The sequence below is a fragment of the Chrysoperla carnea genome, chromosome 1, assembly GCF_905475395.1.
Source record: "Chrysoperla carnea chromosome 1, inChrCarn1.1, whole genome shotgun sequence".
NCBI lineage: Eukaryota > Metazoa > Arthropoda > Insecta > Neuroptera > Chrysopidae > Chrysoperla > Chrysoperla carnea.
The window spans coordinates 114,815,245-114,829,261 of NC_058337.1; the positions used below are offsets into that span (position 1 = coordinate 114,815,245).

The window sequence follows — 14,017 nt, forward strand, 5'->3', positions numbered from 1 at the left end:
GAATACCATCGTAGATGTTACATAGAGCAGGGGGGTACAAATAGCACTGTGCTCAGAGCAGACTTTTTTTTGGTTCGAGATAGAGACAAATTTAACTCTTGTTCGAAATATTTTTTTCTTTGAATTTTTTCAATGAAAATTTTTCTTTAGGGCTGGTTTAGTCATAACTGTCTTTATGAATATTTTATAAAAACCATTAGCTCTTTCTTTTATTTTAATTACCCAAAAAAAATAATTGTTAATAATTAATAAATAGCTTAAAAAATATTTTGAATATTTCTTGCTAATTTTTTGTCGGTTTTGTCGATGTTACAAATTTTTTAAATGGTTTTATTTCAAAATATTTTCAATTTTATGTACTTTTTTTTTAATTCAACGGTTTAATTAATTAAATCATTATAGAGCTCTATAAAACAAAACTCAAATAAAATTGAATATTAAAATGTCAACACCGCAGAAGCAAGTATTTTGTGGGAAGCCACAGTATATTAATATATTTTTGAGAATAAATATGTATCTCATCTCCACAAAATGTATAAGAAAAGATATACAGTTACACAATTTTATTAAAAATACATAAAAAATAAAACACCCTCTTGTTATAATTATTATAGTGGTAAATAAATAATAAGCAAGGCCTGTTTTTGTTATAATGTCATGTACTTTTTCAAGTTTTCTGATAGAAAATTATTGATTTCACCACGAAAATTGAAACAAACGTGATGAATCCAACACTGATCATTAATATTATAGAAAAAATGGAAACTAAATTTATCTTCTAATTATATTTTCTGTAAGTATAATATTTACAAATAATTTTCGGGTCAGAAAACTCCTAGATCGACTGGAGATCTATAATTTGGTAAAAATACATATTCATATAAGATGAATGAATAAGAGAGAGAACACAAAAATTAAAAATTTAAACAAAACTCCCGACATAATCGATTGTAGCAATATCATAGCTTCCAAACGAAAGGTAATTCTATGATGATGTGATATTAGCTATGCTTCAAGATAATCTGCTGAGCTGTTTGAAAATCTTCACCTTTTTCTAGTTGTTATCGGGTGCGGAACACTAGAACTTAGCCAAGACCAACTCAAGATCAAATTACTCACTTCTCGAATAAAAAAAAAAAGTTAAAATCAGACACACAGATACGTTAAACTTATAAAATCCGTCTTTGTTTGTCGGGGGTTAAAAAAGTACAAAAATTATTTGATCAGGTACTCAATAAAACAGGGTGTCTGTAATTCGACATCTTGAAAATTTATAATGTATTGAGCAAGAGAAAGAGAAGGATATGAAAACTTTCGTCGTTCTTTCAGAGGTAAACATTGGTCCAAATTCCTGTTATTGATAAAATGAGATGCCAAGAAAAAGTCAAGATAGTGTACTTTAGGGCCTTAGATTTAATAGTATATTACACATCTAGGGATCATAAATAAAGAATATCGCACATCTAATGTTCAATGTCGGAGACATTCTGTACTTGCTCCCGTGGTGTGTACAGCGAGATGACAGTTGACACTTTCCGCCTGAAGAGAGGAGGACAATATATTTTTAGATTTTAATGTTCCTAGGTTAAGTTAGGTTAGAGTGGCTGTCCTGGAGTGGGACAAACTTAGACCATAGGGTCCGTTGTGATACCGAAAAATTGTTGGTCCATCCCCAACACCACTCCATGAACCATTTGGGGCTGTTTAAGAACAGCAGGAGAACTTTGACGTCGATGGACTTTAGGTCGGAGAGGTCGTCAAAGAGAGGCTGGTTCAAATAAGTCCATCTCCTCATATCTCCTTTTATATACTGTATTAATGAATACAATAATTATTTGATTTGATCAGAAATTTATTGGTCTCGTTTGTAAGGATTATATTCACCATGGGTTGTTTTTAATAAAAATGTTATGGGAACTGAATTCATTTCAGACATAAAACTGTTCATTTTTTTTTTTCAACAAGTACACTGTTGAGACATACGAGCGAGTATTGTTTTTAAAAAAGACATATGAGACGATCTCTTTTGTCGCGTTTTTTATATGAGCTGTTCGTTCTGTGTTGTGTTTTATGCCATTTGTTGTAAAACTTGTGAACACACAATTGTGGGTTGCGGTTTGTTTGTGCGTTAGTATTTATGTTACGTTTGTATGAAGTTCACAGGCGTTTAAAATTGCATAGTCAAAGTTACGGTAATTATTTTTGGAGAAGTGGGAGTATACATGTAAGTCGAGGAAGGAGTAGAAAGCGCAAGTATTTGACTCTTGTCATATTCATTCACTTTGAATTTTGGATCGAGGACTGCCAGATAGAAGTTTCGAGAATTTGGGAGATAAATCGTAAAATTAATCTAATTATGTCCATAATTGAAAATTTCAATAAATATTCCTTGAGCAATTTAAAGAGTGGAAGCTGCTTAGAATTGCCAAATTGATCTGGATATGAAAAAAAAATATCCTAATTTTTTTATGGGAGTCAGAATAAACGATTTCTGGTGTCTCCCGATCAAATCCGGGGAGGTGGAAATCCTATTTGAATCAGCAAAGGAATTAAATAAAAGAACAAATGAGTCGAAATTTGAAAGAGCAATTGACATGGGAAAAACGAAATCCCAACATTGAAAAAATAAAATAAAGTACAACCCGATTCATAGATAAAAAATTATAAAATGCATAATTATTCAGATAATGTCAGTCAATTGTCAAATTTTTATTTTTAGTTTTCAGAATATCTCGAGAACTAAGCGAAAAGAAGTATAAAAACTAAGGGAATCAAATTTTATACTGATTTACAAATTAAGAAGTCATAATTTTTAGCATAAAATCAAAAAAGCAACAAAATACCTCTATTATGGTGGAGGGCGTGGGAAATTAGAGAAAACTGGTAAAAGTAATAATTCATTAAACATTTTGACTTAAGTATGATGAATTTATTTTATGTTTAAGATATTTACTTATTAATAATTTCTTATTTCGGATAAAATTATATGAAAAAAACCTAAATTTTCAAATAGTTGCTAATTGTTAAAAATCATAATTGTGGTGGGCCAAAATTATATGGTGGTCGTGAGTCAATTCAATTACTTTGTATGAAACAAACTGTTATTTCAAAAACCACAAATTTGAAGAAATAATTTAAAAATATTTTGAAAAAATTTGCAGACAGCAAATTTCAAATAAGTATCTTAAGGCAATCGTGTAAGAAAAAAATTAACTATTTATGATTGAATTACAGTTAAGGGAGCATGCTTTAAGGAGCCGCTAAAATATTAAAATTTGGGTTTGTATTTTTACCACTCGAGGGTAGATCAATGATGTATTTTTTTAAAAATGTTTAAAAATTTACTTTAAAACACGTGCGCGATCGAAGAACATTTTTTGTAGCTTATTTTCACTTTTAAAAAATGTACCGCAAGCGAAAATCTTATTAACTTCATAAAACTTTCCCCAAGAATTAAGCCTAATACAATTTAAACTTTCTAAGAAGAAATTAAACTCACCTAGGATCCGTTTTATTAAAAAACAAATGATTCACAACATACCACATAAAAGAAAATTTCTTAGAAACAAATTTCACTTTAAAACTTAGAAATAAATGATTTTACTTTCATAAGAAACGCAAAGTATTTAAAAGAAAGTATTTCATCTTAAAAAATTAATTCATTTTTAAATTATGCAATTTTTAAAAGAAATATAAAAAGATGTTTTAATTAAGACATTTAAAATAATTTTTTTATTTTATAAAGTCATTAACACTTAAGTCACTTTCTTCATTAAAAATAACGCAGACGAACTATACACTGGGACACTATAACACTGAATGCCTTCACTGATATAGAATAGATCCTTGTGTGGCTAAGACCCAACAACATAAGACCACAAGAATGTTGCGTGAAGTAGTTGTATTTTTTTTTTTTTTAATTTTTAACTTCCTGACAAAAAGTTGTTGTTTCAGATTCGAAAATAAAAAAAAGTTTTGATATTGCAAAAGATAAATCTACAATTTTATACCCACTATTTCGAAAAATTCAGTTATTCGAGGACCTGTTCCAAATTTGGAACAAGCGAAAAAAAACCCAAAAACTCAAAAACTAAAAGAGAGAAAACGAAATATTATGCTGAAATTCTTAAAGCATGCAAATGAGCAACATTTTTTAATTGTGTCTGGGGTTCGTAAGACCAATCCATGTCATTTCCGGTTGTTCATCTGTCTGTCTGCGTATGATCACGGTAACTCAAAAACAAACAGAGATCAAACTAAATGTAAAAAGTGAGCGCATTTAAGTCAAAAGTAAAAAGTAGAGCCAAGTTCGTAAATGAGCAACATAGGTGAATAGATTCTTGGATCCGAAGGATTCATCTTGTAAGCCGTTAGAGATACAACAAAAGTTTAAATATAAAAGATGTTCTTTATAAAAAAAATAAACAACTTTTATTTGAGCATTTTTTCGTAAACGTCACTGTTTACCCGTGGGTGCGCAAATTAGGATAATACTTTGGTGTTCATTTTCTCCAAAACTATAAATCATAGGGATTTCAAAATTGGCAGGTAGCTTCAAATACTGACCTTGCGAAACATTCTCGAAAAATGAAAAAAAAACTTAGAAAATACTTTCGAAATTTTTGAAAACCAACCAAATTGTGTTGGTTTTTAACCTCTTCTAATTTATAAGAAAATATTGCAAGCACTGATAATCAACACTTTCTATACAGGGTATTTCAACAACTAGCTCAGTCAATTGTTAGCTTTCCCTTGTTTATTACTATTTTTCCTTAGCAAATCAGGCCTATTTATGTCAACAATTTTGCTTTTTATAGCCTTTATGTGTATTGTTTTCCAGGGTCGTCAAAATCGTGAGGGTTTCAGAAACTTGAAATTTTTCCCCATTCAATAGATGATGATATAGTTTTAAGTTTGCTTTGAGGTGAAAGCGAAAAACTGAGGTTCTGTCATCAGGTTAATATATTAAATGAATACAACTTATTTAAAGTTGTGGTTTGAGCCCCAAAAGGTCATATCCATCTATGGCTTGTTTATATTCTTTTAAATCTCATGTGGTTTTTGTGTCTTAATTGAAGGACCACGCCACCAATGTTGTGTTGTTATGTGTTGGACCATAGCGATATACTAACAGGTATGCGAGCTGCTTATTAAGTAAGATATATGATTATTATATATTTAGGGCTTCACCCACAATATTATTGGTAGCAGGTAGCCGTGCGGATTCAACAAGTTTCTTTGAATTTGTGGTTACAATTACTTTTAGAAAATAACAAGAATTCTAGTTTTCTTTAAAAAAAAAAATTTTATGTGGAAGACTATATGCTCTTGTTCGTTGGTGATAGGTTAATTAGATTGGAGGTTTGATATCCAGAGGCGCATGGAAAAGATTTAGCCATAAAGAAAAGTATTTTCGAAAAATGATATAAGTAGGACATATATATTTGACGTTGAATTGTTTTAAGGCCTCAATTTAAACGTTATTAGTTTTTTTCAAAGAGAAAAGAAAATTTTTACGTTGAAAATAAAAAGCCTTGCAAAATTTAAATAAACTGAGACGTAAAACAGAAAAACGATAAAAATTGTTCGATTTTTATGGTGGAAGTGCAAATAAGCAGCACATTTAAAAATTAAAATAATATACAAATTTGTATATTAAACTTTTCCTTGCGCTTTCACCTTTTTTACGATTATTAGAGTCCCATGACAGAATCTCATGATCTCCAATCTAATCGGATATTGATCGGAAAATTTTTTAACAATCTTTGCAATTTAAATTTGACCAATCTTTAAGAAATTGCATTAAAAATAGCCAACCTGTTTGAAAGCTATGACGATAAAATATATAGATTTACCTGGCAAGTAAAAACTTCACAACCGTTTTTGGCAGACTTTAAGGGCTACGGCATCGTAGCGCTTAAGCAGAAAAATAGATTTTGAGTTTTTTTGTTTCGTTTAAAAGGTAATTTAATGGGGAGTGCTCTTAGCTATTTTTCAGGTGCGATTTTAGGTTTCCGTTCCCGAAAAATTTATCGGAGGTTTTAACTCGTTCGAATTTAAACTGTACACGGCGGTTTACTTTCTATGTAGGCACAAATTTTCTTCAGTGTTATGGTAAGAACACTATGAAAGGCCAGAAAAGTTATCCAAAAGGTCTTTATTCTTGGTAAAGCATGATTATTGGGATAATTTTACGAATATCATATATCGTGCCACAATAAATAACTAATTAATGGATTTGGACGCTTTTATTTTAAAACTATTAAAGATTACTAAAAATCTTCCATTTTCCCGGAACCACCAACAACATGACAATATAAAATCGATGTGAAAATTCAAGGTGGATGAAAATCGACTTCTTAAATTTATTACCATACAAATCATGAATAAACAAAAGTGAAAAGAAAATAAACATCGATCGATACGCCACTGATTCATTTACATTAAATACAATCTTGTTACCTTTTTTTAATAAAGTTCAATGGCTCTTATAATGGCTTTCTTATTATTGATATAGATTTATTTATATATATTATATTTATTATTATTATTATTATTATTATTATTATAAAACTGTATTTAAATGGCCGCCGCCTGCAGTTATATAACATTTATACATCTATAAAACAATATGAATATTATAGTAATAATTTTGATTTCAACTTCAATTTATTACACCAAAAAAGTATTGTAGTGGGGAAACAGAAACTTCATTTAAACTAGAATAATGATTGAAAGTTATTTGAAAACGGGATCTTTTAATTTGCAAGTAAAACTAAGTTTGAATTGTTATTAAAATTTAAGGGAAAATAGAAAATTTGTATTTGAAATACTTTATTATTTTCGATTTTTTGTTGTAGAAACTAAAGTCGATACCTCTCTCCAGCGTCTAAATCAATCTCTCTTTGCAATTAAAAAATGAGTTCGAAAATGCTTTTGAAATGTGGCTCCTGACAAAAATGGTTTTTACGAAAATATCGAAATATTAGAGACCAAATGACAAGGTTATAATTTTTCGTTATGGGTAATATAATACCCTTTTTTATTTAGGAAAATTTCGAAAAGTTTTCGTAAGTTTTTGATTTAGTCACAATCTTATAATTGATAAAAAATCTGTTTTTTTCTTATTCTAATAGAAAGATAGTTAAGGTGATACGCAAGGAATGAATAATGCTAGGGATTTAAATAAAACTTTATAAATACATTTTTTGATTAACAAAGTTTCCAAAAACCACAAAAAAATCTTAGGTCACCGGGTTTTTTATTATTATTTGATCGTTCAAAGTTGGCTGAAAAAATGATGAATCATGTAGATTATCCCTTTCAATTGGATATTTCTATATCAAAAAATTTAGAGAGTGTGATAAAAACTATCTAAAATATTTAGACCATCTTGTAGTTTATAATAACACCATAAAAATATAAGCATGTCGATGATGTAACAACAAAATTTTAATTTGGTTATGAGTTCATCGAAGATCCATCATTTGATGAACAGAGACGACTATCGTTAGAGTATTGATGATTGAAGAGCGATATCTATATTATCAAATTTATATGCATCATTTGCACACAATATATAATATATTTTTGTAGTTGCTAGGTATTTTAAAGCTAAATATTTAGATTACTTGACTACAAACCATGCATTTGGTTTATATGTATGTACCGTGCAATAAACCAAAACTTTTTTTTACAATACAGTAGGTTTACAATCACCTTAAATAATAAACATAAAAGTGTAAGGGTTTCACATATAAATTATGCCTTTATTATTGTTAACCAGCAGAAGGATCACGAAGGTAAGTCAATTTAATTGATTAAAATGCCTTTGTTAATAATAAAATATAATCCACTACGTTTTTAATCCAAATGCGGATATAATATAATTGAATAAAAACCCATTATTATAAAAACTGTATCATATTTTCCAATTACAAATACATATTTTAATTTGTGACATTTATATAACATCAAACAAAAACAATTTTTTTTTTGCATCAAAATTAATGGAATTTGTCCTTGTTACCAATATCTCCACTCAGATGAAATGACGTAAATAATAAAATAAAATTAATGTTTTTATTTTATTTTGAAAATAAAATTCAATAGAAATTAAAAACAGGACATTACAAAATACAAAATAATATATAGGTGTAGATATTTGCAGAGGAATTTGACATTTTTAAGAATTAAGTGTTATAATTTTCTCTCAATATAATTTTATATTTAATATAATATTTAATTAATTAGAGTAACTATTTGTAACGGATATCTATCTGTTTTGTAATTAAATATTGCCTGTGGCCATACTTATTTATTAATCAATATGGATTAAAATATGTATACAATGATTTTACTTTAATTTAGTTTCCTGCTATATTTCACTTTTTTTTTCAACGAAATTATCCTGAAAAGTTTATTTGCATTAAATTCTTTTATTCTAATAAGGTACAGGGTGGCGCTATCAAATAAGAACCCACCAATTTTCTACATTTATTTTTATCTTAAAATTTATAAAAACTATTTAAGAAAATTACGTAGAAATTGTATTTTCAAGAGAATTAATGATTTTGTTTTTAACCAAATTAAGTAAATTGTTTTGCTAGCAACTGAAATTGTTAACATACTTTACATAAAAAGTATTCAAGAATCTAAAACATAACTGAATTATAAAATAGCTCCGGTAAAGTGACGTTAATTCACTCAAAAACTCGAGTAAATGTATTACATCAGTCAAGCTAATTATTTACAATCCCCACAAGTCGAGCAAGATTTGCTTAAACATTTTCATGATTTGTTCCCATAATTCGTACACTTAGGAATGTAAGAATAAAATTAGGAAGCAATTGCTAGTGAGAAAGGAATTAGAAATAAATTACCACTAATTCAATATCTAAGAGTACAAATAATGAGAATAAACTTCGCAATATTCCTACTGGTAGGAATTCATCAAAAATATTGTGAATGGACCCATGTTCAAATACCTTCGTTTAATTAGACGTATTAATTATTAACTAATATTAAATAAAATACAAAAAATCACTTAAACATTACTTATTTGTTTCACCGAATCAACATGGTTGTACCGAGTTTATTCAGTAACTCGAGTGTAAATGTAAAATCCGTTATCATTTTTTTACGAGTTAACAAATAGTACGACAAATTCATACGAATCGTATCCCTAATTAAAGCGTACACATTTTTCCTGATAACCAAGATAATTCATCACATTACACAGAATTTGAACCCCCAATTTCCAGTTCCGTTTTATCAGTTTTTTAACTGTTATTGTTGTTATGGTTATCGTAGTGCAGTTTTTTTTCTAATGATACTCTTCTTTAGCTGATACTCAGGTTAGCTCATAAGAAAAAGTCTCATGTTGTTTGTTTTGATTAATTGATTACTTCACTTTACTAAACTTTATTTAGTAAAAAATTGCAATTTGGTTAAACAATTTTTAATGTATGTATTTTTCCCAAATGTATTTTTATTTTTTTTATTTTAAAAGCGTAAAAAACTTATTTGGAAAAAATTGATGATTTTTTTGTTTAAAAGCGTTTTCAAAATACACTTGGCTATATTTGCAGGTTATAAATCTTTTATTGATCAATTTTCAAAAAGATATATGATCGTTTGAATATAAAATAAAAAATATAAAAGAGAAGTATTGGTAGAATTTAAACTTGCCCTACAATCAAGACACATCATCTTACACAACTGATTAAAATTTATTGTCTAAGTATTTAAAAATAATTTTTAATTAATATACAAATAAAAATATTATAACGACCTTTTAATATTAATATTAAATATTATCATTTATATATACGTTAAAATAATGAGCTATAAATTAAAACAGTTACTACTTTATAAATATTTTTCTACAATGTATAGTAACTATTAGACCGTGAGCCCAAAATGAAGCGGAATTTACAATAATATTTTTTGTCTGATATTTTGAGGACTGACAAAAAGTATAAAATAAAAAAGTATAAGCTTATTAAAAAAAAATTGAGTTTTTAACCGTGTCTCAAGTATACGGTTTTTTTGTCAGCTGTTTATTTTGGACAAAAGTAACTGACTACCGAAAAATTACGAAAGTTATTGTAACCGGCGAAACGGTTAAAAATGGAGTGCTATTGTAAAAAACAAAACCATTTTTTCCATCAGTCATTTTTTCACGTATTGTACTGTTAATAACAATCTTTTAACTTTGCATGGCAGGCAAATAAAACATAGAAAAAAACGAAAGGTTAAACACTAAATTTCCATAAAGTCGACAATCGAGCCATTGGTTAAAGCCTCTTTCTACTTTTCTTATCATATATTTATCAATCCTTTAAAAGGCAGAAAAATAGAATCATGAAAATTTCGCTTCTTTATGGACTCACGGTCTAGATATATATATAGTAAGAGATTCTTCTTTCGTTATGTTGTCACACAAAGGTCGCATACATGTAATTCCTGATGTGACATCATGCAATACTTTGTACTCACACATAACACATAGTTACGAATAGTAAAAATATAATATTTCTTAGCTTCTTGAATATAACAAGTTTTTAATAGAATTCAATTTAATATTTTCTAGTTTAATAACTTTTATAATTTGTAAAATATTAAAATGAAATTACGTCCACATATTTTTGTTGTTAAATCTTGCTTACTGTAGTTGGGTATTAGGTTTCTTTAAGCTCGGGACAAATAGAGTATTGTAAGTAAAAAACCTTTTCCTGGTTAATGATAGTCTGAGCGTGGTGGGAAGAATAACGATACCATAAACTGACTTGTAAAAACATCATATATTGAAAATAACTTCATAATGCGTTACTTCCTTGCGTTTCCACCATAAAAATATACGTAAATATATATGTTGATTAAATTTGAAATAAAAACAAAACGGTATGAGATATGTATTAATATGATTTCTTTTTAATTTTAATCATTGGATCATAACATTTTTATTTTAAAATTATTTCTTGTAAATTGTAGTTAAATGCAGCTTAGAGTCCTTTTGTTTTGAAAAAATATAACTCATTAACCCCTATAGAGTCAACCCTAGTAGTTCCATTGGTTAAGATGTAACTAATTACGTTTACGTTATGTCTAGGGTAGTGGGTTCGATTCCCGCCATCTCAACAAAAATTAATATAATTAATAGTTGTGATGGGCTGGTGTAGTGCATAGTATATGCATGAAGGAGGTGCACTCAGCCTCTGAAAATAATTGAGGATCTGATAAATGAAATTATAAGCAAAAAAGGTGGTAAAACATATATATGGTATCACATTGGGTTCTATAGTCTATGTTTGTCCTTAGTAGACTGTCAATAAAATATAAAGCCATTTAACAAAAAATGAGGTAAATCGAACTTGAACTGAAATAATGGATTTGCATAAAATTTCCACAGTTAAAAACCCACGATAATATTTTCTTCTTCTTCTTTCCTTTCTACGATAAACTCACATGTTTAGGAATCGCGAACATTGACAAAAATTGACAGTTTAGATTATGTTTGAAATGAAAATTTCCTTGTTGTCTAAGATGGTTCTTTGAAATGATTTTTAATTGACAATTTCCAAAATCACATTGATATCTTACACCGTTTTGTTTTTATTACAAGTTAAAAATATAATCTCTTATCGAAACACTCCGTATTATACATTTGGATATAATTCTATTAAGTTTGTTCACAAAGTATATTGATTGCATTTTGTACTGAATTGAATTTCAAGTATTCAAACAAAAATGTATATATTTTTTTTTATCTTAGCTTAAAAAGTAAAAGTTATTAAATTCCATTTAAGGTAGTAACAAGCAAATATCTAATACATATATGGATAATAGCATAGATCTATAGATCATTGATCCAGATCATTTTTAATATCAGGTAGTATTTAACTACTCTTGTATTATTTAATATTATTAATTCAATTGAAGAATTTCAATTATACTTCAAACAATTCACTTCTGTGTGTCTCAATTGACTATTGAAAATGGACAAAGTGTAAAAGGAGAAGAATAGAAATTGATTATAGCGACACAAGAAAATAAAATACCATGAATGAAAACTGATATGAAAGGAAACTGTTGGAGGGTGTAGTAATAGTGTTGTTAAGGACATATCAAGAGTTTTTCATTAAAAATGTTCAGAAAATAACTTAAAACAACCTGTGTTTAGAGAACATAATAAATTTTTATTTATTTATTTGAAAGGGCATTTTATGGCTATTTATTTGATATGTGATACCAACTAAATATAACCTGTAAACAACGCAACGTATGGAAACTATTGAACTATTTTATCAAAACTATTGTGCAGTTTGAGCTACTTACCGTGTCATGATTTTCAATGCTTTATATCGGTCATATGAGTCAAAATTTTATCGTTTGACAAGATTTTTTTAATTAATCCGGTTTAGTAGGTTAGGTTAGGTTATATTGGCTGTCCACGAAGGACACACTTAGACTATAGAGCCCATTGTGACACCATATATGTGTTTTACCACCTTTCCGCTGATAATTTCAATAATTTCATTTATCAGCTCCTCAATTTCAGAGGATGAGTGTGCGCATATACCATGCACTACACCAGTCCATCACAACTATTAATTAACTTAAAAAATTAATTTTGTTGCGACGGCGGGAATCGAGCCCCTTAACCAACGCCTTAACCAACTGAGTTAACAGGGCGATTGGTTTAGTAAATCTAAAAAAACCAAACATCATCGAAACATGAGATTTGATCGAGTACTTTAAAAAGTTAGAACAAACAATACTATCGATGATATCGAACCGAATCTATGAGCGCGAGTCGGTCCTAAAATTGTATTTGTCGTTTACGTTCCTCCCAACGAAGTTTCAAATGACTGATATCATTGATTTAAAGTGGTTTCAAAACTGTATTTGAAACGGTGCTTTGATAGTATTGGAAAAATCAAACAAATTAAGAAACCATAGTAATTTTCCACAATACTGTTTAAATGAATGAATGAATTGTCTAACAAAAAGGATCCACCTTTTTAATGGTCTTGTCATTCCATAGACTACTGCTATTTTTTTTAGGATTTTAGAATATTTATGACTGTCGGGAGTCACTTTTCCAATAGTGTGACCAAAATTACTTAGAGTTCCATAAAGAAAGAAATACTTTTCTCACCCAGTATGCGTGGGGAAAATAGTTCATATCCGTCCTAGTGTGATAATGAATTCATTACCGCACAAGACCGGTAATGAATTCAGTTTCTATAGTAACTTTTTTAATTTTCTATTTTTCTCAATAAGATACGACAAATTTTTAATAATAATTATTGTCCAACGATTGTCCAGCGATTGTCCAATTCATGCTACGCACTCGTTGTGCTAAAATCGTAGGCGTACGTTAATAATGCTTTTATCCCACTTGTATCGTAAATAATTAGTAGGCATTGGTCATATATGGGCTTTTGGTTTTTTTACATTGTTTCCAATAGTCTGGAAATATTGCATAAACTGACGTCACTATAAACTACTTTTACTTTAATTATATTTAAATCCTTGTAAACGTAAGTAAATGTTTATGTAACAGGTGTACAACATAAGATCACAGATGTGAAGATGATTTCATGGGTACCATACAGATGGTCATATTTATTACAATTAAAAAGTCCTTTCTAAACATAACAAGTGTAAATTTATGCTTCTTGAAATAGGATATTAGATCATTAAATCAATAGAATAACACTTCATTACAAGTTTTAATTTAGTTTCAAACATAAATCAATTTTTTTTTGTGGATAGATGGTATTTGAAAGGGAGGTTTAAAGTTACTTCCCATAAAATTTTTTTTGTGGTTCAGACATACTTTCATAATTTAATGGGAAATTGAAGTGATAATAATTCAAAACTTAATTAAACCGTATGATAAACGAAATATTTTATACCATTGCGGAAGTTGAAATGCTATTTGGCATAGATTGAAAAAAATTTTCAGAGTAAGGACTGTTTTAACATTTAGTTGTGTACTCCACCTCTC

General features: G+C 28.5%; 1 protein-coding gene across 1 annotated transcript in view; it reads right to left on the reverse strand.

The window, feature by feature from the left end:
- Positions 1 to 3,517, reverse strand: part of LOC123301630 — a 46,169-nt gene extending 42,652 nt beyond the window's left edge. The window contains exon 1 of the mRNA XM_044884467.1: positions 3,500 to 3,517. The gene's annotated coding sequence lies outside the window, so the exon portion shown is untranslated. The remainder of the gene's footprint in view (positions 1 to 3,499) is intronic.
- Positions 3,518 to 14,017: the final 10,500 nt, after the last annotated feature.